General features: G+C 30.3%; 1 protein-coding gene and 1 long non-coding RNA gene across 2 annotated transcripts in view; one reads left to right on the top strand and one right to left on the bottom strand.

The window, feature by feature from the left end:
* The window catches only part of LOC130674600 (putative phosphatidate phosphatase), a 128,098-nt gene that overhangs the window by 42,569 nt on the left and 58,282 nt on the right, over positions 1 to 27,247 (top strand). The window lies entirely within an intron of this gene.
* Positions 14,955 to 19,183, bottom strand: LOC130674601 (uncharacterized). Its single transcript, XR_008991079.1, has 3 exons — positions 19,025 to 19,183; positions 18,831 to 18,944; positions 14,955 to 15,292 (listed from the first exon to the last, which is right to left on the bottom strand). It is a non-coding gene; the product is annotated as an uncharacterized LOC130674601 (long non-coding RNA).

The raw sequence follows: 27,247 nt of genomic DNA, 5'->3' as shown, positions 1-27,247 counted from the left end.
GGTAGGAATTTTGGCCGATGGTCAAAATTGTGAAATCACCAGACGATTAAAAATTTTTGGATTTTTTTTTTCAACGATTTGATGACAAAAAAAATAAAATAAAAATTTGCATGTGTAGAAAATCAAAAAAAACATATGTGGAATTTTTTCAAATATTTTTTTTTTTATAATTTATTGTTTTAAAAAAAATCAAAAAATTATTAGACGTCCGCTAACTTTGATGTCATAAAACATTTAATTAATTTTTTTGTTAAATTTTATCAACACTAGAAAAAAATTTGGGGTAAGTTGGTCACTGAGTAGTGCGAGCATTTTGAAATTTTGGGCAAAAAAAAATTTTGTAGGAATTTTGGCCGATGGTCAAAATTGTGAAATCACCAGACGATTAAAAATTTTTGGATTTTTTTTTTTCAACGAATTGATGACAAAAGAAATGAAAAAAAAATTTGCATGTGTAGAAAATCTACAAACCACATGTGGAATTTTTTCAAATATTGTTTTTTTTGGAATTTATTGTTTTGAAAAAAATCAAAAAATTTTTAGACGTCCGCTAACTTCAGTATCCCCAAAAATTAAATTAAATTTTGTTTTACCCTCAAGTCAGTAAACTTTTGCTGATTTTTAATAAAATAACTCATAATAAATTTTTTTTTGGCAAAATTTCAAAATGGTCTCGAGATTCTAGATGCCTCCCTATATTTTTTCTAAGCTGTAGTTTAACATAAAAAAAATTTTTTTTTTTGTTAAATTTTATCAACACTAGAAAAAATATGGGGTAAGTTGGTCACTGAGTAGTGCGACCATTTCGAAATTTTGGGCAAAAAAAAATTTTGTAGGAATTTTGGCCGATGGTCAAAATCCTAAAATTCATAGACGATTGAAAATTTTTTAATTTTTTTTTTTTCAACAAATTACTGGCAAAAAAAATAAAATAAAAATTTGCATGTGTAGAAAATTAAAAAAACCATACGTGGAATTTTTTCAAATTTTTTTTTTTTTATAATTTATTATTTTAAAAAAAATCAAAAAATTATTAGACGTCCGCTAACTTTGATGTCATAAAAAATTAAATTAATTTTTTTTTAATTTCATTTTACCCTCGAGTCAGTCAACTTTTCCGGATTTTTAATAAAATAACTCAGATGATAAATTTTTTTTGGCAAATTTTCAAAATTTTCAAATTTTCAAATTTTCTAAGCTGTAGTTTAACATAAAAAAAATTTTTTTTTGCTCAAAAATTGTGTGTCATTTTGCCCCACTTTTTCAAAAAATTTTCCACCGATTTCAAAATTTTTTTCCCTTAAATAAAAAATAATAAAATATAAATTTACCTCATTCTTAAAAAAAATATAAATAATTGTTTACTTTTGAAAGCCGGTTAATAAATAAACCGGAGGTAAAAAAATAAAATAATAAATAACGCAGATGTAGAATAAAGTAATACTTAATGTATCTGTTTTGTACACTATGCATAATGATCCTATATCTCTGCGAGAGAGATTCGTGAGTGTAATCCATTAAAGTGATAAGCATTTGCTGCTTCTGAATCACGCAGTCGTACTGCGTACCGAGTTTAAACACCCACAGGATACAGATATCAATGTATTACTCTTGGACAGCATTATATATATACATATATATGTACATATACATACAAGTGTGTATATGTATTGCAGTGACATTTAATATGACCTCGTGCAACAATTAATTAATGTCCAATCGATAACAGATACACTGGAAGCGAACTATGCCAGAAATTCACCATGTGATTTACATATTTTTCATATTTATTATCCGAGTTAATTGACATTTTAATAAAAATTTTTTCGCTGTAAATGTTACCACAATTTACAGTTTAATTAAATTTATTAATTAACTCAGTGTAATTAGGTAATTAATAATGTATTGATAATTATTATCAATGCAGGTTTTATTTTACTTTGATGGAAGTTATATATATATTTTATATATGTATATATATAATGAATTTAAATGAAGTTGTCGAAAATGATAACGACAAGAATTTTATCTGTACGAGAAATTATTTCTACTGTACGCCACCTATCGGATTCACTCGAACTAAACTCATTAGAAAATTACTATTCGCTAACTAAAGTACGCCATTGATTTTTTTTTTTTTCATGTAATACTCCCGTGAAAACGGTAATTAATAAAATTCCGAAAGGGGCATAATGGCGCCCAAATTATTCTTACTCTAAAGATGAGTTTCTAAGCCGGCGATTATCTAGAGGTTTTAAAGTAACAATAAAGGTTCGGGCATATCGAATCTTAAATTTGATAATGCCTCACTCAGAGCAGACATTTTGCCTGTAGCTGAATAAATCTATGGAAATATATATTATTTATAAAATATTAATTTAAGTTTTGGAATTATTATTGATGACAATGAAAAAATATTAGTAATAGCTAGTGAGGTAAGGGCGGACGAAATGGGCCGCTAAGAAAATAATGCATTTTTGTGTATGATAATACGGTGATTTTTTTTTTTTTAACTTACGTTCGAATAAAACCGAATTTCCAGTTGCCATAGTATTAAAATTTTTTTCCCATCAAAACAGATAACCCTCCGAAAAAATTGTTTTTATTTATAAAGACTATAGTCTAATTGAAAAAAAAAAAATTGCAATACTATGAGCAAATAAAGATGGTGGAAAAAAATTATTGAAGATCTTAAATCAATGTAAAATTTAAATACATTGAAGACGACAACTATATCGTCCCTTTTCTGGGTAAACCTCATAACTACTTTTTTTTTCATAACTAAAATAATGAGTGAAAAACATTCTTTAGTACTGCTATTGCGTAAAAAAGCTTCAAATTTAAACAGTATGTTCGAGAGACTTTTGAATTTTAATATTTTCATTAACACATGTGTAACAGAATAGATTTTTTTGACCGTTTTCTGAAAAATTATAATTTTGCATTTACGAGGTTTACCTAGAAAGGGAACGATATATATCTTTTATTGCGAACAATACATTGAGCCCACTGGAAAATTCTCAAAAAAAATTTTGGGACATTTAAAATTGTTGAAAAATGGCGATAAGAATAAGTAGCTCTTGAAATCAATTTTTCAAACAAAAATTTTGTCCAATTTTTTGGGTGGTCTGTGTTGCCCTTCCGACCTCTATGTATATCAATACATTATCATTATAATCGGTGATTCGGCGATCACTGGTTTTAAATTATCACTGAACAATCTAGAAAATTTAATTATCGATATACCCCTGGTATTACGATATCGATGAGATAAAGATTGATTTCGCGTAATGGGATCGTACAACTTTCGATAATTGCAAGTACACGTTAATTAAACAATTTATATATATATATATATATATGTATTGTAATTTATCCCCACATTAACTATTGCTACTAATGCAGCATTTAGTATCCCAAGGAGCAAGTAAACGTGAGATTTAAAATGCAATCGCACTTAAATGTACTAGATTAAATTATTCAAAGTTCCATTAAAAGTAATTTTAATAAATAAACATCTGCATAATGCATTGACTATACAAAAAAAAACTGCGTTGCATGTTTATTGACTATTAACTATAACTATTTATTATTATTTGAACTATGATTATTATTATTTAAAATTAAATTAATAATTCTGTTGAAGAAAAAATTAAAACGGAGATAAAGTAAAATTTAAATTTTGTTACTTACATTTATTGACGATAAAGCTGCACAAAATACCCATAGCAGCGCTCGAATGAATATTTATAAAGATACTCGTTTTAAAATGCCAGAATCCTTTCATTTCTCGTTTGCATCTTTGCTAAGGAGTTACGTCAGATACGCGGCTGAGTTTTTATTTTAAATTCGCTAACGAGATTTTATTAGCATAATATTTTCTAATATTTTTCGTGTAAACAAAATTTTGTTTGCGGTAAAAAATAAAATTTTCATTTTTTTTTTTCTTTAATAATTTTGAGGCATGGGCTTGGAAGATAAATATTCATTTAATATGATATTTAATGGTGTCTTGAATGCGTGTATAAATATAATTAATTCAGTGAATTAATTACGTGTCCTTTCTTAGGACTAAAATCGTACATAATGTCATCGTGATAATAATCTTATATTAAAAATATATATTTTTTATATTGCATGGATGATATATCTCATATATTTATAATTTATTTATTCTGAAAATTAATCACGTACATGAGAATTTATCTAAATCATCTGAACTTTCACTTCTTAACCTCGAAACTTTTGAAAAATTATTTTTTTCCCGCATTTTATTTTTTTCCTTTTCAATTTTAAAAAATTTACGTAAAAATCGCAATGTTCACTCCCCGAGGAGCCAAAAAAAATTTGATATTAATTATCAACCTAGTAGTTCATTACTTAGACGTAATCAAAAATCGCAGGTGGGGATTTTGGAAAAATGGCTGATGTTCAAATTAATCACCGGCATTTTTAAATTGTAGGAGTGATTGAAATTTTTTTGGAAGGGGAAATTCTATGAAGCTCCGGTCGAAAGAATTAATAAATCAAAAAAAAAAAATTGATAATATTCTTATATTAAAAATATATATTTTTTATATTGCATGGATGATATATCTCATATATTTATAATTTATTTATTCTGAAAATTAATCACGTACATAAGAATTTATCTAAATCATTTGAACTTTCACTTCTTAACCTCGAAATTTTTTAAAAAATTATTTTTTCCGCATTTTATTTTTTTCCTTTTCAATTTTAAAAAATTAACGTTAAAATCGCAATGTTCAGTCCCCGAGAAGCTAAATAAAATTTGATTTTAATTTTCGACCTATTAGTTCATTAATTAGACGTCATCAAAAATCGCAGGTGGGGATTTTTGAAAAATGGCTGGTGTTCAAATCAATTACCGGCATTTTTAAATAGTAGGAGTGATTGAAATTTTTTTGGAAGGGGACATTCTACGAAGCTTCGGTTGAGAGAATTAATCAATCAAAAAAAAAAAAAAAAAAAAAAAAATTTGATAATATTCTTACATTAAAAATATATATTTTTTAAATTGCATGGTTGATATATCTCATATATTTATAATTTCTTTATTCAGAAAATTAATTATTTTTCTAAATCATCTAACTTTTACTTCTTAACCTTGAAATTTTTTAAAAAATTGTTTTTTTCCCGCATTTTTTTTTTCCGTTCAATTTTAAAAAATTTACGTAATAATCGCAATGTTCACCCCCCGAAAAGCCAAAAAAAAATTGATATTAATTTTCGACCTATTGGTTCATTAATTAGACGTAATCAAAAATCGCAGGTGGGGATTTTTGAAAAATGGCCGATGTTCAAATCAATTACCGGCATTTTTAAATAGTAGGAGTGACTGAAATTTTTTTGGAAGGGGAAATTCTACGAAGCTTTGGTCGAGAGAATTGATAAACCGAAAAAAAAAAACGTGATAAAAAACGGTGAAGGAATTATCACCCATTTTAAAGGGCTCGGACCCAGTAATCAGCTCATCTAATTAAAGAAATGAAAAAAAGGTACCGTCTACACAGTAAATCCATCAATAAAACCCTTAATTGTGCTACATAGAGACTCGATCGACGTATCATTTAATAATAGACCTTCAGACACTCAATCGAATTTTGAGCACAAAGACCGATTATCCGTCCGTCTGGGTGTTAAAACCCAACATTACAATTATAAAATAATTCATTCACTGCATTGACTACTCGGTAATAAAACGTAATAAGCCTATAAGATGAAATTCACATAATTGTTTACGACCGGCGATAAATAACTAAGAATGTGATCACTGCTAATATCATTGTCTCAGGACCAATAAAAATAAATAAATATATACTTGTATATATTTATGTGTGTAAAGGCATGTAAATAAATAAAATAAGTTGTATCCTATTTCTCATAGGTCAAATGACTTTAAGAATGTCATCATAAAGTGACCTTTTGCACGCGAGCGACGTCAGACAAACTTAATTTTCAATTAATTTAAACTAAGAGAAAATATATGTGAACAAGGTGCGACTAACGTAGCACATGCGTGTTACCGATTTATCACCAAACCGGTCTCGCTTATAAAACCCTACATCCTTTTTATTTATGTTTATTTTTGTTCCTTTCACTTTCTCTAATCCCTAATCTATCGAATAAATGGATTCGGCAATTCAGATTATAAATTTATATTTTCTGCTTTTTGAACTTTAAGATGAGGTTTTTTTTTTTTCTTTTTTGCGAAGGATAATGTATGTGTCCCGGAGGCATACATCCATATTCATGTAGAATAAGGTGCAATTAAAGTTTGCAAGGTGTCAGCCTCTGAAGAAACATTAATCAACCTCCAAAACTCTAAATTCGACGCGACTAAAGTCCGCCAAAGTTTCATTATAATAAATTATTTATTATAATTTAATTTTATAACTAAAATTACCGTTTATTGTTACTAGAATTATTTTAAATTCATCAAATCTTCATAAAAAAATTTTTTTTTAATTATTTTTTGCTCGTAATAAATTTTCAAAATTTCTGATCGTAAAAAATGACGTCAATTTTTTCAAATTCACTCTCAGAGAGTCTGTAAAAAATTTGAAAATAATTATTTGACGTTTATTTAATAAATTAGACGGATTCAAAAATCGCAGGTGGAGTTTTTAGAAAAAAATGGCGCTCGGGTTTAAATAAAAATCAAACATCGTCTGAATTTGAATACAAGTACAAAATGGCGGTTGAATTAAAGTAAAAAATTGCACATTAATTCATTATTGACCCAATTGATCTCAAATTGCACATCAATTTGTAATAAAAAGAAGTATATAAATAAATTTAAGTGCCAGAGGATTTAATTTGTCCGGATATTTGACTGATGATTGTTACCAGAATTATTTAAAAATCATCAAATCTTCATAGCAAAATTTTTTACTGATCTCAAAATTTTGTGAAAACTATTTTTTGCTCGTAATAAATTTTCAAAATTTCTAATCGTAAAAAATAACGTCAATTTTTTCAAATTCACTCTCAGAGAGCCTGTAAAAAATTTGACAATAACTATCTGACGTTCATTTAATAAATTAGACGGATTCAAAAATCGCAGGTGGAGTTTTTAGAAAAAAATGGCGCCCGGGTTTAAATAAAAATCAAACATCGTCTGAATTTGAATACAAGTACAAAATGGCGGTTGAATTAAAGTAAAAAATTGTACAATATTTCATTATTGACCCAATTGATCTCAAATTGCACATCAATTTGTAATAAAAAAAAAAGTATATAAATAAATTTAAGTGCCAGAGGATTTAATTTGTCCGGATATTTAACTGATGATTAATAATGGGATATTTGTGCATAAATAATAAATATTAATAAATCAAAGAGCGATATGTCATGAGAGTAGAATTGGTATCAATTGGCCATCAAACAGAGCTTCGGTCTGAAGGTTTAAATTCGAATCAATAAGCAGATTAAATCAATCATGATGATTTAAAAAGGTGAATTATTGAATATTTATTATAATAATTTGAAATATGAAGTTTTAAATAATTAAAAATATTGCGCGGGGCTAGGGAACGACCGGCCGGCATTCCATAACATGTTTTTCTAGTCTCGCATCTCGAATTGCCAGGTCTGGGGCCGAGATGCGTATGCAAGAAGCAGAGAGAGAGTGTTTAATTTATTGCTCTTATACGCGACGTCGAATAAGGCAATAAGGCTTATGCAGTCGGCTGCTCTGAAAGAGAGTCAAATATTTAACTAAAACCCGTGTGATGCCTCGGACTCGTTGATGTACCAGGTGCTGGTCAGATTTTTAGCTTATAAATATTTTTATCTGGTTTTTAACCCGATAGCTAAAATGCCTAACTCATTTTTCGTCGTCTATTCGATCGACGGAATCCTCTGGGTTCTGTTTTTTCCAAACCTTCTCACGAGAAGAACCTCCAGTCCACTGCAGCTGAGGACATCCTAAAGGTCTAGGCGTGATTTCGTGATGACTAGATATTTTTTAATAGTTTTTTATATTTTAAAGTTAACCAACAATGAGACGTTTAATTCAAAGGTAAAATATATTGGACAGAGCGAAATTGGTGGGTTTAAAATTGCTTTTTGGCCACGACATCGTGTTTTGGCACTCCTCCAAATCCCAAACAAATTGATTCGTAACGTCACGTTCTTTTCAGGACTTTGTATTTTATTTCGTCAGTTTTGTCTGATTGATTTTTATATATATAGATTTTTTTTTCTTCCCTCAACTATTAAACCAACTGAATGGGTTTCTAATGGCCAGACTAGTTATGATCCATTGGTATTCACGCATCATGCATCATCAAAGACTTTTTTTCGTTCCTCCAGCCGACCAGTGAGTTGCACTTTTTATTGAAACCTTAACTTTTTATGCCTTTCAACTCGAGTCCGGTATATGGTCTATAGTCGAAATTAGTGTAGTTATACTCCAAAATAGTCTTATAGAAAATTTTCAGCCTCTTGATCATTTTTATTATTAAATTTATTCATTTTCTGTCAACATGTTGCTGCATCATAAATCATCAGCAAATTGATTCTCGAATAATTTCCAGCTCGGAGCTGAAGTTTTTTTAAAAATTGCATGTGGAAGTCGGGGCTCCTTAAAGTTTTTTCTTTTTCAAAATTATTGGGGGTGAAATGGACACTAATGACGTTTTTTGGTAGATCACCTCCCTAATTTCGAACGCCGCAAAAAAATGGACATTTTTCAATCGCATGGAAATTTTCAGGCTCACGCGTCTTAAGAAACCCGCGAAAAATTACAATCAAATTTTTGTCCGAATTTCGTAACTGCATTAAAAAAAAGAAAAAATGCAGAAAAAAAAAATTACTCACGTGTCTTAAGAAACCCCGCGAAAAATTACAATCAAATTTTTATCCAAATTTCGTAACTGCATTAAAAAAAAAAAAAATGCATATAGAAAAATAAATTACTCACGCGTCTTAAAAAACCCCGCGAAAAATTATAATCAAATTTTAATCCTAATTTCGTAACTGCATTAAAAAAAAAAAAAATTACTCACGCGTCTTAAGAAACCCTGTGAAAAAAGACAACCAAATTTTAATTCGAATTTCGTAACTGCATTAAAAAAAAAAAAAATTACTTACGCGTCTTAAGAAACCTCGCGAGAAATTAAAATCAAATTTTTATCCAAATTTTGTAACTGCATCAAAAACAATAACTTTCCGAAATTTTAAAAATCATCGATTTTCTTAGCAGGAAGTTAAAAAAAATGCAAAAAAAAAATGACTCACGCGTCTTCAAAAATCCGGCGAAAAATTACAAATAAATTTTTATCCAAATTTCGTAACTGCATTAAAAAAAAATTCAGAAAAAAAAAATTACTCATGTGTCTTAAGAAGCCCCGCGAAAAATTAAAATCAAATTTTTATCCAAATTTTGTAACTGCATCAAAAACAATAACTTTCCGAAATTTTGAAAATCATCGATTTTCTTAGCAGGAAGTTAAAAAAAGGCAAAAAAAAATGACTCACGCGTCTTCAAAAATCCGGCGAAAAATTACAAATAAATTTATATCCAAATTTCGTAACTGCATTAAAAAAAAATTACTAATTTATAGAGTTATAAATATTTTTACTCGTTATTCCGAGATACTTACGATAATCACTGCTAAGTAACGATATAAATTACCAGCAATTAACTCCTAATGCTCCCGGAAATAAAATATCTTAAAATAAAACTATCGAATGATAGTAATAAATATTTGTGTGATTACAGCCATAACCATAAGCTCAATATAATATTTTCCCAGGGAAAAAGCTGGTCAATAAGTCACAAAAGTTGGCCAATAACCGTCCAGCAATATCAATATTTTATCGAATTAACCGGCAATAAACCTAATGCAGACCCGGCTCCTCTTGCAGAGATCCAGCGAATAATTTATAATAAACAGTGAGTTTAGGACAGAAATATCAGAGTCTGCGTCAGGTATCAGAGGCCACACATCTGCCAGCTCGTTATCTAATGGCAGCTCATACCAGGCAGTAATTGATCTCGTGCACCTGAGGCTTAGCTTGAATAGACGTGGCCTTATTAACCGCGATGGTTTGTGTGTTACATGCGGTAGCTCGAGACGTATAACGGCCTACAATAGCCGGAGCCTTAGAATATCATCTACCTCTGGCTGGGTGCCTCCATCGTCTCTGGTCTCTCTTTCTCCACTGGGTTATGTATCGATTCTTGATCAAAATCCAGCCCCGGGCTTCCACCTCATTACGCCCACTGTCAGATGCAAAATTTAAACCCACCCTATCTGAAAGTTCTCCAACCCTTTGTGTTGTCTCACCAGCCAAATTGATGCTGGCTATCTCGAAACACTTCTGCATTCAAAGTTATCTTCTATTCCATTAATTATCCAGTTTTTTTTATTAACTCGAGACTAATGGCTCTTATACCGAGTACCCGCGCATTGTAAATCAATCAACCGGGAGCAGGAATATAAACAAAACTTTCCCGTGCAATATGTTCCGTAATTTTGCGTAGGTCGTTATATCAGCAGTAACAGGAAATCCAACCCGATGTGAAAGATAAATCCCCAGTTATACTCAGTCTACCATCCGCGTCCTTATCCAGACTCCAGCAGAAGGATTTAACCGTAAAAAATAAAAAAGGGAAAATGCAAGTGAACTTTTGCATACTCAATTAATTAACGTAACACGAGACATTTTCTAAGTTGTCTCTAAGACCCAGCAAATACCTGGACTGGTACCCACGGACACAAATGCGTGGGCGTTATCTACAAGATCGTAATTATCACGCAAACATGGAGGTATTTGGGATAAAAAAATTTTGTAGGCACCTGCAGGTTCCCTGGCGTCCAGCGTCTCGCTTCTATCCATTTATGATGTATACGTACAGAAGGTAACGGTTTCAAAAATAAATTATTGGGATATGCCTGACGGGTCTCTAGCGCGAAGCATTCGCACACTGGGTGTATGAATAAAGACACCAGGATTTAAATTCGAAAGTCACAGCACGAGCTTATTCGTTTAGCTCGAGGCTTCTGGCTGATGTGAGGATCACTTGCTGGTGGATGATACTTACAAGCTGTTTTAACTTCCAAGGCATTATACATTTAAGTTAACCGAGTTACAGCTCTTATATCCCGTCAATGAATTTCCGTCTGAAAACTATATCCTACTGAGGAATTATGAGACACTTTGCATCTTTACTTTGCAATCCAAATACATTTGCACATAAGGCATAACTTAAATCCTGGCACAACCACGGATCCAATCATCTCCAAGCCTTGGCATTATCCAGAGGCAACTCGTAAATTATCAATTTAAATTGCCCATCACGATTGATTGTGACAATTAATGAAAACCCATAAACTAAGCGGCTTTTTTTAAACGATCGGCAACGGAAGTCAGATGAAATTTCGAATTAAATCAAAAATATATTCGATCCACGAGGTATCGGCAGTAGCTTTCGATGCCTCTTTATTCGAGAATGCCGTCGATTCGATACACAGAAACGAGAACCGAGACCGCAAACCGAAATTTATTAAAATTATTCGTGGGTCGGATGGTTCAGCCGTTTTACCTCGAGGTTTTAAATTGTCCGGATTCGCATTCGGCTCTTATTCGGCGCCCATTGTTCGGAAGGCTCTGTTGCAAAGGACATTTGAATTTCCATGTTCATCGGCCAATAAACTTGCCCGCAATGCTCTCACTGTTATCATTATTTTTTTTTTTTTTATACTTATCATAACTCAGGGATGGCGCACACTCCCGCTAATTAGACGGAATTGATGACCCAGAATAAAATCCAGGATTTAAAATGAACTAATTTGGCAAGTGGTTGGGCGCCAAATATCCCACTTCCATAATGCACAGACAAGTTTTACCAATTGTCCGTGACACTAATTGAACTGAGATAATACTGCTGCGGTAGGGCATGCGTGTGCGTGTGAGTGAGCGAGTGTTTGTGCGAGGTTCAAATAAAATGAGAGAGAACGAGTGAATTAAATGTTTTGTCTGTGTACTTGTCTTGCCAGCGAGTATAGAGAGTACTCTCGACGGTCTTTTTCCCGCGGGAGCCAATCAGAGGTGGGTTCCTGGAGCAAAAACGCGGATTTATGGCTGGCAGGCGGTCCAACGAGGGAGTCGCGAACCGAAGCTGGACCCAGGCTGTGTCTCGAGCACTCTCTCCCGGCCGTAATTACTTCGGATCTCTCTCTCTCTCTCTTTTTCTCTTTCTCGCTTTTGGCTCTTTTTTATGTACACTAAGTACGCGAGCTTTAATTGAATTTAATCTTATTTAATATGCTTTTTCCAATTAACGCCGCATAAATATAATTATTGTCCGAAAATTTTTCTCCGTTTGTTATTAAAATTTTTTACCCTTTTAATGCTGCAATTAATTATAAATTATTTGAACGCTGTCACGCGGTTAATTTTCTTTTAATTAGTATACTAAGTCCTGGGGTAAGATGGGATACAGTAAAAAATTCAAAAATTTTTTTTTTTTTCAAAAATGGGATTTTACTTCTTTCTAGCCCTTTATCATGTACGTGGTCTCAATATTTCGCGTGCATTGAAAATTATTAAAATTTGGGGGAATATGGGCCCCCCAAAAAAATTTTTAGTATTCAAATTTTTTTACCCTTTTTACTCTGTAAATATGAATTAGTGATTTTTCACTAATTTTATATAGTGGAAACTCCACCATTTTATGTAGTGGAAACCTAAAACATGCAAACCTCTCAATAAGACAATTTATAGATAAATTGAGAAAAATATAGATAAGCCCGAACTGGGAATCGAACCCAGACCAATTCGGTAACGCGCCGAGTGCTCTACCAGTTGAGCTATCCGGCCCTATACTATATTCCGTTCAATTTGATCTAAAACTTATTGAGCCACACCGTCCTTCTTACGGTAATACACCATTTTATCTACATGATTAATGTATTAGAATCATTACTTAGAGGAAGTATACATGATTTTGATTGATGAAAAAATCCCGGTGACTGCTGGGCTCGAACCTGCGTCCTTCCGATTCAAAGTCTTTGATGCTATCCACTGCGCTGACCTACGCATGTGATCGCGTGAGTGTAAATAGTATATTCGTTATGATACCAAACAATAACTGATGAAGAAATAAAAAATCCGTGATGTTATGATTGACGTACTCTTCATATAAATATATTATTGTTCTGTGCTTCTATTTTTTTTTATTTTGAAAGTTTTTTATTAAAATTTTTAAAAACAGTACCATAATTATTAATTATATTTATATCTAGTAAAATATTAAATGATTTGCTAGTTACAGTTACTAGTGAAATTGTGAAATTCATAAATTAAGAAGTGAATAACAGTTTGACTTGTAGAAATAATGAAAATATCGCTAGTTCAGTAGTGAAAATCACTAATTTGCTAGTGAAAATTATAGTACTAAATTTATTAGTCAGAATTCACTAATTTGTTATTTAAATACACTGATTATGAAGTGAATACTGCTTCACTAACGTAATTAATGAAATTTCCACTAATTCATGTTTCAAGAGTACTTTTTCTAGTCTTCTGCCATGTGTCCGTGTCAATACGATCCAAAAATTAAAATTTGGGGCAAAATGGACCCTCTAAGTAAACCACGATCTCAAACACTTTGCAAACGTTCCTTATTCTTGAACTATTTAAATTGAACAAAAATTTTCGAGGGCCCATTCCCCCCCCCCTTTTACCTGACAGCACGGAAGAGGGGTGAGTTGATCATAGATTTTTCTATGGTAAAACTTTCCCCAGTTTGTAAAGTCGCGGATTTCGCGCCAATTATGGAATTGTCTCTATCGAATCATATCATTGGAATGTTGATGGAGTCAACAGCAATTTAATTATCGTTAAATTTATATTTACAAACCGCGGCGGTTACAAGAGTTTGCAAATGAGCAAATACCAGTTCTATTTTCGCACGCGTCAATTGACTCGAATGAATTAACTCGGATGGCAGGCACTACACAATACGCTGATCCTTTCTCACCACATTCGCCAGTAGTTTGAATACTTGGTGTAATTTACTGTACTGTAACCAAACCACAAAACCAGTTCGTAAATAATATATATCATTGGGATAGGAGGGGCAGCTAATAACCGAGTAATTAATATCCAGTACCTGAGATCCCGATAATTTCGGCTGATTTTTTGAAATTCAAAAAAACCCGCGGAAATAAACGCGGCTTTTTTGCTCCAGTCCTCAGTTAATTTCTCTCGAGATTTTTATTTCCTTCCAAGTTTTAATGAAACTAATGTAGTCGCGTTGACTTGTAGGTTAAATTTAATCAGGTCTTAATTACGAAAATAAATAACGTAATTTTTTACAAACTTTTCGACAGTTCGTTATTTTCTGGTGTCGGTGTCCTTTGGCTTACAATTAACGACAAAAATTATATAACTTTTTTTTTTTCAAAAAAACAATGACTGTTTTTAATTGAACATTCAAATGTCATTTTAAAAATGTCTCATTAGCGAAGTTTTTAAAACATTTATTTTTTTTTTGGAAATAATTAATCAAAAAAAAAAAAAAAAAAATTGATTGTTATCGCGTGTGAATTATTTTAGTGTAAGCGAACCTGTTTTAACTATTGTACGCAACTCGAGATATAAAGATTATGTATGAATTTATTATCTGGTTATTTTTTATTAAAATTTTTTTTTATCTAAGACACGCGACTTGCCACAAATTTCCCAGCGGTATCTCATATCAGACCTCCTGTGTCCTGGTGTCAAAATAAACTAAAAATTTTTCAATTTCAAAAAAAATATATATATATATTCATATATATATATAAATTTTTTTTTTCATATAATTAAGTGTCTTACAGTATCAGGTAACACTAAAAAAATCAGAGAACCCTTGTCACTATTACCTTTTATCAAGTAGGCGTTTTGGAATTTAAATTAATAAAAAAAGTAAATTATAATAATTTTGTATTTTTTTTTTTATTCTCAATATTTTATTTTAAATAAAATAATAAACACTTGTCAAAATACGAGATAATAATCAGGTAAAAAATGTTTTTTTTATGATTTTTTTTATTTTTTCGGAGAAGTAAATTTGAATATCTAAAAAGAGTTATAGTACTATGCGCAGGTCGTTTTTCTCACAGTCACCGTGCTCATTACGAACCACAGGTCCAATTAAAATTTTGGACTCCTGGGACACGCGATCAAACTGGGCAACAGACGTAGACGTTGCAGTGGGACTTAAATGTGTCCGATCTCTTCTCTTCTCCTTTCTCGTGGTATAGAAGTGAAGAGGCTGTAAAAAAAATAAACCCGCTGAGAATATTGCCTGTGAGTTGTCACTCTGATAACTTTATGAGGATGTATCTCTGCAAGCCGTCTTATTATTGTCGGAGTTTATATCAAGGCGTTTGTTACGATTCGACGTGTGTCATGGTTTTAATAAAATCAGCGGGGAACATCCAATTATACATGATACCATTTTATAGTTAGCATACGAAAAAAATTATTTACTTTTTTTTGACAATTATTTCGTGCAGTTTATAACCCGCCTTATACTTTTTTTTATGAATTTTATTAATATGAAAAAAATTTATTTTAGAAAAAAAATGAGCACTATATAGATCTAATTCGCGTGTAAAAAACATTTACTTGTGAATTTGGATCTAAATTTTGTCATAAATCTCAAATTGGGACATAAATATGACTCATAAATTTATATCAATGATAATCACAAAATTTTGACAGTCAAATTTTTATGATCCTGATTTTGACAGCAATTTTGGATTTTTTTGACATCAAATCAATTTAGAAAAAAAAAAAAAAAAAAAAATGCACATGTAGAAAATTGAAAAAAGTATGGGTGCAATTTTTCAAAATATTTTTTTTTTTATAATTTATTATTTAAAAAAAAATCCAAAAATTATTAGACGTCAGTTGACTTCAGTATCAGAAAATTATGACTCTGGAATTAAGACGATTAAAGATTTGCAACAAATTAATGACAAAAAAAAAAACTAAAAAAATGCACATGTAGAAAATTGAAAAAACTATAGGTGCAATTTTTCAAAATATTTTTTTTTTTATAATTTATCGTTTTTAAAAGAATCTGAAAATCATTAGACGTCCGCTGATTTCAGTATCATAAAATTATGGTTCTGAAATTAAGACAATTAAAAATTTGCAACAAATTAATGACAAAAAAAAAAAACTAAAAATATGCACATGTAGAAAATAAAAAAAACTACAAGTGCAATTTTTTCAAATATTTTTTTTTATAATTTCGCGTTTTTAAAAAATTCCAAAAATTATTAGACGGCTGACTTCAGTATCATAAAATTATGGTTCTGAAATTAAGACCTAAATTTGCACCAAATTAATGACAAAAAAAAAAAAACTGAAAAAATGCACATGTAGAAAATTAAAAAAACTACAAGTGCATTTTTTTTTAATATTTTTTTTTTTATAATTTATCTTTTTTAAAAAAATCCAAAAATTATTAGACGTCAGCTGACTTCAGTATCATAAAATTATGACAATTAAAAATTTGCAACAAATTAATGACAAAAAAAAAAAACTAAAAAAATGCACATGTAGAAAATTAAAAAAACTACATGTGCATTTTTTTTTAATATTTTTTTTTTTTATAATTTATCTTTTTTAAAAAAATCCAAAAATTATTAGACGTCATCTGACTTCAGTATCATGTATTTTTATCCAAATGATCTCAAGTTCATTCACTAAATTAATGGTTTACGTAAGCCAAGTAATTGATAGAAGAAATTCATGAGTAATTTCTGAATCGATTAATTTGACAAAATCTTTAATATAAAAACTTCAGTAAAGTTTCTATCGAAGTCATCCCAAGTCCAATCCAAAGACGCAATAAATTTATTTTTGGAACGGATACGGATTTACTTAAAAAAAAAAATCATTGAAATTTTGACATAAAAAAATTGGAAAAAATTTAAGATCTATGGGTCTTTGTAACGAAATTTAAACTGATCTCTTGATATGGATGTAGATCTTGAATTTTAAAAAACTCGTCATCTAGATTATTTTTATAAATGAGAAAAATTTTTCAAATTCAGTCTTCGACTTCAATGGAAAAAAAAAAAAAAGTACGATCTAGATAAAATAAAAATGTCTGTCACGCTAATGCTTTATGAATAACAATGATCTTACACAGAATTTAAATGCAGTGCAGAGTATTCTCTGATTTCCGGTTGATTTTAAAACCCTGTACTGAATAGAAGTAAAAAAAAAAAAGTTTATATAAATCACTGATAAAAAATACCGTGATTATAAAAATCAATTTGCGAGACGCGTTATATAAATGAGATACAAAATTGAATTAAATATATTTTTCGTCTGTGTGGACGTGTGTATGAGAGTATGTGATGCTCTTGAATAATGGGATAATGATAAATAAAATAAATGTGATTTATAATAGTGTAATATTGCGATCGAATCGATATTGAAGCGTGTTGGGTACAAAATTACACGAGCGAAGTAGTTTTCAATATAACTGGTTATTAATTACATGGACACATACTACAAGACGTCTTACCAGTTATATTTTGTACTCATTCATCAAAATTATATTTATATATATATATATATATATATTTTTTTTTTTTTTCGTAAAACAATTAAACCCGAAAAAAATAATTCAGATCTGTGGTAATCAATCCTGCATACAGTTAAGATCTTAAGAGAACTATTTTTTTCCATTTTCTAGATCTGAGTGAAAGACAAAAAACGAAAAAATTTCTGATAAAAAAAAAACTGTAGATCTTAAGGAGTTGGAATAATTTGAAATAGATCTAGTCTGATCAAAATAGATCTACATTAAGAAAAAAAAATTATCTCTGTAGATCTGATTGAACTGAATAAGTTTTTTTGGAAATATTCAAACTCAGTGCGCGTAATTTTTTTTTTATTATGAAACAATTGAACGCGAAAAAAAAAATTCAGATCTGTAGTAATCAATCCTGCATACAGTTAAGATCTTAAGAGAACTATTTTTTTCCATTTTCTAGATCTGAGTGAAAGACAAAAAACGAAAAAATTTCTGATAAAAAAAAAAACTGTAGATCTTAAGGAGTTGGAATAATTTGAAATAGATCTAGTCTGATCAAAATAGATCTACATTAAGAAAAAAAAATTATCTCTGTAGATCTGATTGAACTGAATAAGTTTTTTTGGAAATATTCAAACTCAGTGCGCGTAATTTTTTTTTTATTATGAAACAATTGAACCCGAAAAAAAAAAATTCAGATCTGTGGTAATCAATCCTGCATACAGTTAAGATCTTAAGAGATCTATTTTTTCCATTTTCAAGATCTGAGTAAAAGACAAAAAACGAAAAAATTTCTGATAAAAAAAAAAAATTGAAATAATGAAAAATAGATCTACTTTGATCAGAATAGATCTAAATTAAGAAAAAAATTGATCTCTGTAGATCTGATTGATCTAAATAATTTTTTTGGAAATATTCAAACTTAGAGCGCGTAATTTTTTTTTTATTATGAAATAATTAAACCCGAAACAAAATAATTCAGATCCATGGTAATCTAAATCCTGCATACCCTGAAGATCTGCAGAGATCTATAGTTTTTTAATTTTTTAGATCTGCGATGATCGAGACAGAAAACGGAAAATCACTAAATTTAAAAAACCTCAAAATTCTGATTTTTATCAAAAATTTAAAATTTCTTATAAAAATTTAAAAATTGTAGATCTGAAAGATCTGAAATAGATCTACTCAGATCTAGATTAAGGAAAAATCTGGTCGTAGATCTGAATGATTTTTTTTTTTTACTAAATCTTACATTTGTAATTTTGCCGCGTTAATTTCGATGCTCTCTTGCCCGTTTGTCATCGCAGACCGGCTCAGGAAGTCCCGTGTTACAGAATCCTTCACAACAATCCTCATTTTTCTGGCACTAAAACAAACAAATAATTAGTTTCGATAAATAATTAGAAACTTGCACTAATTCTCAAAACAAAATTGCTAATTATTTACATAATTAAAGTGTTGGCCACACCACCCATTAACCAAAACAATTGACACTGTGATTAACAACACAACGAATAACAATTTGTACATCTTTATTTAGTTAAAATTTTATTTTTCAACAGACGGTATCTCTCCGAAACTCTCGGTCAATATGAGACTCTTTTAATTTTATCATATTTATATAAAACCTCTTACTATCATTTCGTTTGAAAGCTTGTAATTTATAAGTTTATTACACTTCTTATCTGTCCACGTGACGAAAAATTCCGGGCAATCTGTGAGAGAATAAAAATAAGAGTTTCAAAGTGAGTGTAAAAATAAAAATAATCATTTTTATAGGGTGATCTGATGAATATGAGTAAATATATATGATTTATTATTAGTAATTTACGCAACGACGTGATGGAAAAATTTAAAAGAAATTTCTTTTTTTCTAAACCGGACCGGGTGGGTAAAAAAGACCCTTCCCTCTATCACAAAAAAGTGTATAATCATTTTACAAAATTTTAGGTCTCAAATTTTTTTTTCAAAATTTCAAGTCAAATTTTTTTTTTCAAATTATGAGTCAATTATTTTTTCAGAATTTTTTCTTGAAATTATTTTTTTTTTCCACATCCACGCGGACGTTCACCCGGAAACTGTCAGAATAGCTTCCTAGGACCGACATCTGATAAAAACTCGATTTTCGAAAATCGGGCCGAAACCAAAAATTTCCCTTTTTTTGAAAATTTTCAATTTTCATAGCGGGAAGTTAAAAAATGTTCACCGTATTTTCATGTCCAAAAATGATCAATTTTTCGTACTACCCGTGTAAAAAAAATTCGTTCCAAAAAGATTCCAAAAAAGTTCCGCGTGTGGAACTTCTAAAAATAAGATAGATTAGAACTTCGAATGGAACTTTTTTGGAACGTTAGTAATTTTGATGGTAAAAAAAAATTATTATGAGTAAATTTAGCGTCAAAAAAGGACGTTTTTGGGATTTTATATAAACATTCCAAAAAAGTTCCAGAATCACCACTTTTGACTTTTTTATTGACTAAAAAAGGCATTCGAAAACATTCCAAAATCACTACTTTTGCATCTTTTGTAGACTAAAGACGTTCCAAAAACATGCCAAAATAGTTCAAAAAACGTCTATTAAAAATTCCAAAAAAGTTCCAAGAACGTCCTTTTTTGACGCTAAATTTGCTCATAAAAACTTTTTTTACCATAAAAATTACTAACGTTCCAAAAAAGTTCCATTCGAAGTTCTAATCTGTGTCATTTTTAGAAGTTCCACACGTGGAACTTTTTTGGAACCTTTTTGGAACAAATTTTTTTTACACGGGTACGACGTATATAAAAATTTGGGCTAGAACACATGCGCACCAGACTTACAATTAGGGGTTAAATAAATTTTTTTTGAGACAAAACCAATTATTTATTTCTAAACAAACTCTACAATTTTTATTTCCACGCATAAGAATTCATATTTACTTTTTTTTTTTCATAAAACTATTTCAGAATTTTCACAATAAAAATAAATATCTAATACTTCGTATCAGTTATATATTTAATTCATATAAAATAATAGATTTATCAAAGACCCTAATCGGCTTAAAAATTTTCCTCGGAGAAATAGAGACGTTTATTATAAATATAAATTAAAAGAGCTCAAGATCTGAGCGACGACATCAATTTTCGTGATAGCTAATCTTTAACTTACATTTCACATCACAACTTCCTCACGTACGTAACCTTTTTGCTGTCACCATTAACCTTTTCATATCAGAAACTATTTTTTATTTTTATTTCAACTTATATTTATCCTGATGGTTTTCTTTATTCAATTCACCGTCGCCCCAAGCGCCCATTGTGACAAAACTTTGTGTACAAAACAGTATTATCGACACATTCTACCTCTCCATTAGCCGTTTATTGTACCATATATTGAACTGCACACTTATGATTCGACACGTCCGATAAATTTTGAATCCTTTGAATTTCAAAACTCCCGCGCTTTTTTAAATCATCAATTTTATTTAAAAAAAAATGGTCTGACTTTTTTCGGGGCGTTTTGACGGAACGATCGGGTATAAATTTTATTAAATGAGAGTCGGATTAAACGTGAATTTGATAATGATGAACAGAACGTGAGCGTGGCCGATTTGGATCGCGGGCATACCTCGCGGTCTTTAAATATTTCCAAGTCTCTGTTTACCCAGGATTAAAAGCGCATACTTTTGCTGAATACCTCGTAAGGTAACAGTAGAATATAATAATGAACTGTGTTGTGGATGGACAGACACTGAAAGGTGGATATGGATGTGGACGTCGATGTGGATGTCGAACATTAAAACCTGGATTGCGAGATGTCGATGGAAGACTCGGATCCAATTAGTTTAAAGTGGCTTTTTATGTTTCGCTAAAATATTTCAGACAGATTTTTAGTTCCCATGCGTGGACGGTCACTGGGACGGGAGAGGGACGGGGGATACGGACAGCCAATCAAAAATTTTAAATGATTAAAATAGCTATTGTTTGCGCTAATAAGTTTAATTGTTACAGCTGTTTCACTGTTTTTTTTTAATAGCGAGAAGTTATCAATTAAACGGCTGATTCGCGAGTCGAGTCTTGAGACAAAAGGTTGAGGTTGGGATAGGGATCGGATTTTTACTAAAATTAAACCTTACTTCTAGCAGATCTACGATCCAGAGCTTTTTTTTAGAGAGATCTACGAAAATTTTTGGAAATTGTCGAGATGGGTGACCTCTGCAGGCCGAATAGAAAAAATTGATGATTATAACATCGATCTTAGATCTGCGTAAATCTAAATAGATCTCCATTGATATCATTGTGAAATCTTGTAAGATCTACGATCATTCGAAATTTTTAGAGATCACCGTAAGCTTAGAATTATTGACGATCGGTGGAAATCATCAGAGATCTTCTAAGACCTAATCCGAATTTTAAATCTGATTTATCCAAAAATGAGATCTACGTTCGTTTGAACCGATCTTTGATCAAAGTAGATCTTGTTGATGGGCTTTTTTTTAAGAGATCTATGAAAATTTGTTGAAGTTCGCGGAAATCGTCGATCTCTGGCGACTTCTGTAACCCTAATGAGAAAAATTGGCTACAAAGATCTCCATAAATCTGGATAGATCTTTACTGATCTTATTGTAAAATCTTTAAAGATCCGCAGAAATCTTTAGAGATCTTCTAAGACCTAATCCGAATTTCAGATCTGATTTTTCCAGAAATTAAATCTACGTTCCTTTTAGCAGATCTATGATCAAAGTAGATCTTATCGATGGGCTTTTTGTCAAGAGATCTATGAAAATTTGTAGAAGTTCACGGAAATCGTCGATCTCCGGCGGCCTGTAGCCCTAATGAGAAAAATTGGCTCCAGAGATCTCCATAAATCTGAAGAGATCTTTACTGATCTTTTTGTAAAATTTTTGAAGATCTGCTGAGATCAGTAAAGATCACCATAGATCTGAAATCATTGATGATCTGCCGAAATCATCAAAGACTTTTTGTGATCTATTCCAAATTTCAGATCTACACTAAATTATTTTCCCGGGAAAATTTGAAATGAAAAATAAAAACAAGTGTGTGGTATTTTGGGTATTAACATTATGGAGAGAGAGTTAATTGCTGAAGTATAAATGAATATGATGGTGATGGTTGATGAATAAAATTTAGATACACGAAAGCTATCAGAAGCCCCGTAGCGTTTTATGACCACCGATACCCGTAGTCCATTTGATACGCCGTAAATTTAATCGCGGAACCTGCTGTATGCTGGTTCAGTTCGTGGTTAATCTAGCCAGCGGAGATATAGCCACCCGTGGAATTTATAGTTCACGATTTTACTGTGTACACTCTGGGCTCTGCTTTGATAGACTGTTTTAATATATATATATAGTGAGTGTGTGTGTGTGTATGTGTGTGATGATTGTATGAAAGGTATTGAGTTTTTGACCTGTCTAGTCACGTTCGGTAATTTTAATTACGGGTTATTGTTGTATTGAGCAAGTTTGAACTGTAAATTATTATTATTATAAGTCCATATTTATTTTGAGCCTCGAGATGATCATGCTTCAATGAGGAAATTAAATCGGAGAAAGTTACGAGATTAGAAAAATTAAATTACAAATATAAATGCAATTATTTATGATATTCATTTATTTTTAACCATTAAATTATTGCGAGATTAAATTTATTTAAATTTCGATGCTAGAAAATTATGAAATTTTTTATTGCGTATTTTGAAAGTACGGGTTTTATTTCCTGAATACAGAGAGAAATTTGTTAGAAAAATTAAAATACTCTATCGAAATTATGACCAAAAAATTCATTAAAAAAAAAAAAAAGTTTTAATCGAAATTAGGTCTAAAAAATTTTTTCCCAAAATCAAATTTCGTGACTCAAATTTTTTTTTCCCGCACTTTTTATTAAAACTTTTTGTCACCAAATAGGGGAGGGTGGGGCAGAGCGGCCCCCCTGAAATTTTGATCAAAAAAAATTTTTTTTTTTTTCGACTAATTACTATAAATCCGATATGTTTGCGCATTTTTACCCCTACGCATAACATTTGGGGCAAAATGAACAAGCCCAAAATTTTGAAAAAGTGATTTTTTCATATTTTTATCGTCAAATTAAAAAAAAATTAGTATAATTCCACATTTCTAGCCCTACGCATAACACCTGGGGCAAAATGGACCAGCCGAAACTTCCGAAAAAATTATTTTTTCATATTTTTCGGCCGTTTCTCGATGTAAGAGGCAAATTTGGTCACTAAAAATTTATAAAAATAAAATTTTTTTTTTAGTTGATAAATTTTTGAAATAAAGTAAAACTATAGAATTGTTTTTTTTTTTTATTAAATAACAATTAGTAATTAAGGTAATCGAGAGTGAACGATTTATTACACCTTAAAAAATTTTTTTCGAGTAATATAAAACCAAAAATAGTTGTCAAGAGAAAGAAATACATTCTTAATGATGAAAACAATTTAAAAAAAAAAAAAGCGAAAAAAAAAAATTTTTTATCATTTTTTGGAGGGGGGCCTCTGCCCCACAAAAAAATTTTTTTTTCAGAATTTTGGCAAAATGTCCATAAATTTGTTCGAAATAGGACAAAAGTAAAGTGATCTTATGGTTAAAAGCCACAAAAAGTAATAATTGGCTTAGGGGGGCCGCTCTGCCCCACCCTCCCCTACAATTTTTTCTCCCCCCAGTAATTTGATTTCTTAATAAAAATTAAAAATCCATAAAGAAACGATTCCCAATATCTCGGCCTCGCTCCCCAAAAATTCCCATTGCCCAGCCAGTAGTCCATCAATTAATCTCCCCTACATATATTTTGTCCATAAACGAAAATATGATTTCCATGATGTGATATTTCTTAATAAATAACTTTATAATATAAATCACTGTCTACGATAAGTAGAAGGCGGTAGATAACGTTCAGCATACATCTATATAAATCTATAGGGTGGTTGGATGTGCGGCAATAAAACGGCTAATAATTGGTCCTTAATAATCTCGTCATATGGGGAATTGCCCGAGAATGGTATTCACCAGCCAACCACTGTTATTACCACCGAGGATTTAATTACAAAATTAATGCCGTCTATTAGCGGGCATGTGAAAAATATTTGTATTTTTTTTTAATCTCCACAGGACCAATATCGCCAATATTTTGTCTCCTCGTACCGTTTTAACTTCGCTATCATTAAGTAAATTATTTTATCATTTTTTTCATCACTCGCGCGGTTCTCCGAAATAACAAACTCGAGGCATAATATCCCGGCCCCGACCCCAGTTTCGTCGCACATAAGAGACACCTTGTGAGCTTGCCCACCTTGTGAGCTTGCCCACCTTTCTGTCGCACGTGTATACAAGATTTATGTGAATTTACCAAGAGCACTTGCGTGTACATATTATCAATACTTTGTGTAAGCTGATAACCAATCTCGGGCCGCCTCTTTGATGCGGCGAACTTTTAAAACCTCTTACACACTATCAATATTCACTGGATATTTTCTGCTAAAACATATATTGGCTATTATATTTACACTGTTACGAATAAAAAAAAAAAAGTAATGGAGAAAATTTGATGTTTAAGGAGGTAATTAAAAATATCTTGGAAATTTTTTTTTCTACTCGACCCACTACTGGGTAGTTTGCGATCTAATTTTTTTTTTTTTTTTTTTTTAATAATGGGGAATATATTTTTTAAGTTTGTGTGAGTACTTTTGTTTCTGAATAGGAAAACTAGGAGCAACTTCAAGTTTTTACTACAGTAATTTTTTAGTAGCTTTTCAAGAAAATTTTTTTTTTTAGTCCGTTTTTTTTTCTATAAAAATTTTTTTTAGTAACAAAAATATCGCGAGAAAAATGAGATCATTTTTAAGGAAACATTTTTTTTTTTAAACTCGCCGTTATAGTCATGAAAAATGGGGTAAGTTGATCAGTGAAAAATTAAAATTACAAATTTCCATTTATTTTTATTTTCTAATTGATACTTTTTTTTTATGGAAAACTAGAAAAATTAAGAAAATTTATTTTAAGGTAAAATGGGTCACAATAAAAAAATTGTTTTTTAAATAAAAATTTTAAATTTTAATGTCTGGACTGGTCAACTTGTCCCCATCTTTTATAAATTCTAAACATTAATATTTTTTTTCAAATTTCTGATGCCTCAATTTTTTTCTTGAGAACTAAAAGACTCACTTGAGGTAAAATGGGTCACTATAGACAAATTTTTTTTATTAGTAAAAATTTTAAATTTTAATGTCTGGACTGGTCAACTTGCCCCCATCTTTTATAAATTCTAAACATTAATATTTTTTTTTTTTTCAAATATCTAATGCCTCAATTTTTTTCTTAAGAACTAAAAGACACTTGAGGTAAAATGGGTCACAATAGAAAATCTTTTTTTTAATAAAAATTTTAAATTTTAATATCTGGACTGGTCAACTTGCCCCCATCTTTTATAAATTCTAAACATTAATATTTTTTTTCAAATTTCTGATACCTCAATTTTTTTTTTGAGAACTAAAAGACACTTGAGGTTAAATGGGTCACAATAGAAAATTTTTTTTTTTAATAAAAATTTTAAATTTTAATCTCTGGACTGGTCAACTTGCCGCCATCTTTTATAAATTCTAAACATTAATATTTTTTTTTCAAATATCTGATGCCTCAATTTTTTTCTTGAGAATTAAAAGACACTTGAGGTAAAATGGGTCACTATAGAAAATTTTTTTTTTTTTTTTAAGTTAAAAATTTAAATGTCTGGACGAGTCAACTTGCCCCCATCTTTTATAAATTCTCAACATTAATATTTTTTTTTCAAATATCTAATGCCTCAATTTTTTTCTTGAGAATTAAAAGACACTTGAGGTAAAATGGGCCTCGATAGAAAAATTTTTTTTTCCGACAATTTTAAATTTTAATGTTTCGACTGGTCAACTTGCCCCTTTCTTATATTTAAAAAATTTATTATTATTAATAATAAATAAATAAAAATTTAAATTAAGTTTAGAGCGCAACGAAGCGGTAAAGTTAATTTTGTTAACGTTTACGATCGCAAAAAACTATCGACTGAAATTGGAGACGTGTCTACTAGTCGACCTTGCACACTGCATTTTACACCATACTGCTCCTAGTATATATTGTATAGCATAGGTATTATAACCAATATATATATGTAGTAAATGGCGGCGCGTGATCAAAAGACCCAAGGGGTTGTTAAATTTTTTTTAGCCCACGTGGTCGAATATAAGCCAATACGTCCAAGCAACTCGAGACTCATTGGTACGAATAGCTTTCCAGGATAGAAATTCGTCTTGGTGATAATCTTTAACGGCTACCGGTTATTAGTTACCGGGTGTTATAGCAATTTGATAGCTAATAATATTTAAATATTTAAAAATAAAAATATCAAGAATTTTTTTCGTCTAAAATTTAAATTTCACATAAAAAAAATAAAATTTAATTATAAAAAATTTTAATTTAAATTAATGTTTTTTTTCTACAACTTTATTTCCTATTTAGCTGTTGCTTTATAGCCCTCGTAAACTCACAAAGAAATTATTTTCAAAGGGCGGGATGATCACGTTTCGCTACAGTACGTTTTTCTCGTTAAAGTCTATTTCATTTCTATTGTTATACTCGACAAAAACTAAAATACTTCGGACAATGATTAAATGTCACATAAAGTACAGAAACAATATTG

Source organism: Microplitis mediator, chromosome 9, assembly GCF_029852145.1.
Source record: "Microplitis mediator isolate UGA2020A chromosome 9, iyMicMedi2.1, whole genome shotgun sequence".
Taxonomy (NCBI): domain Eukaryota; kingdom Metazoa; phylum Arthropoda; class Insecta; order Hymenoptera; family Braconidae; genus Microplitis; species Microplitis mediator.
This window is presented reverse-complemented; position numbering and strand designations above follow the sequence as displayed.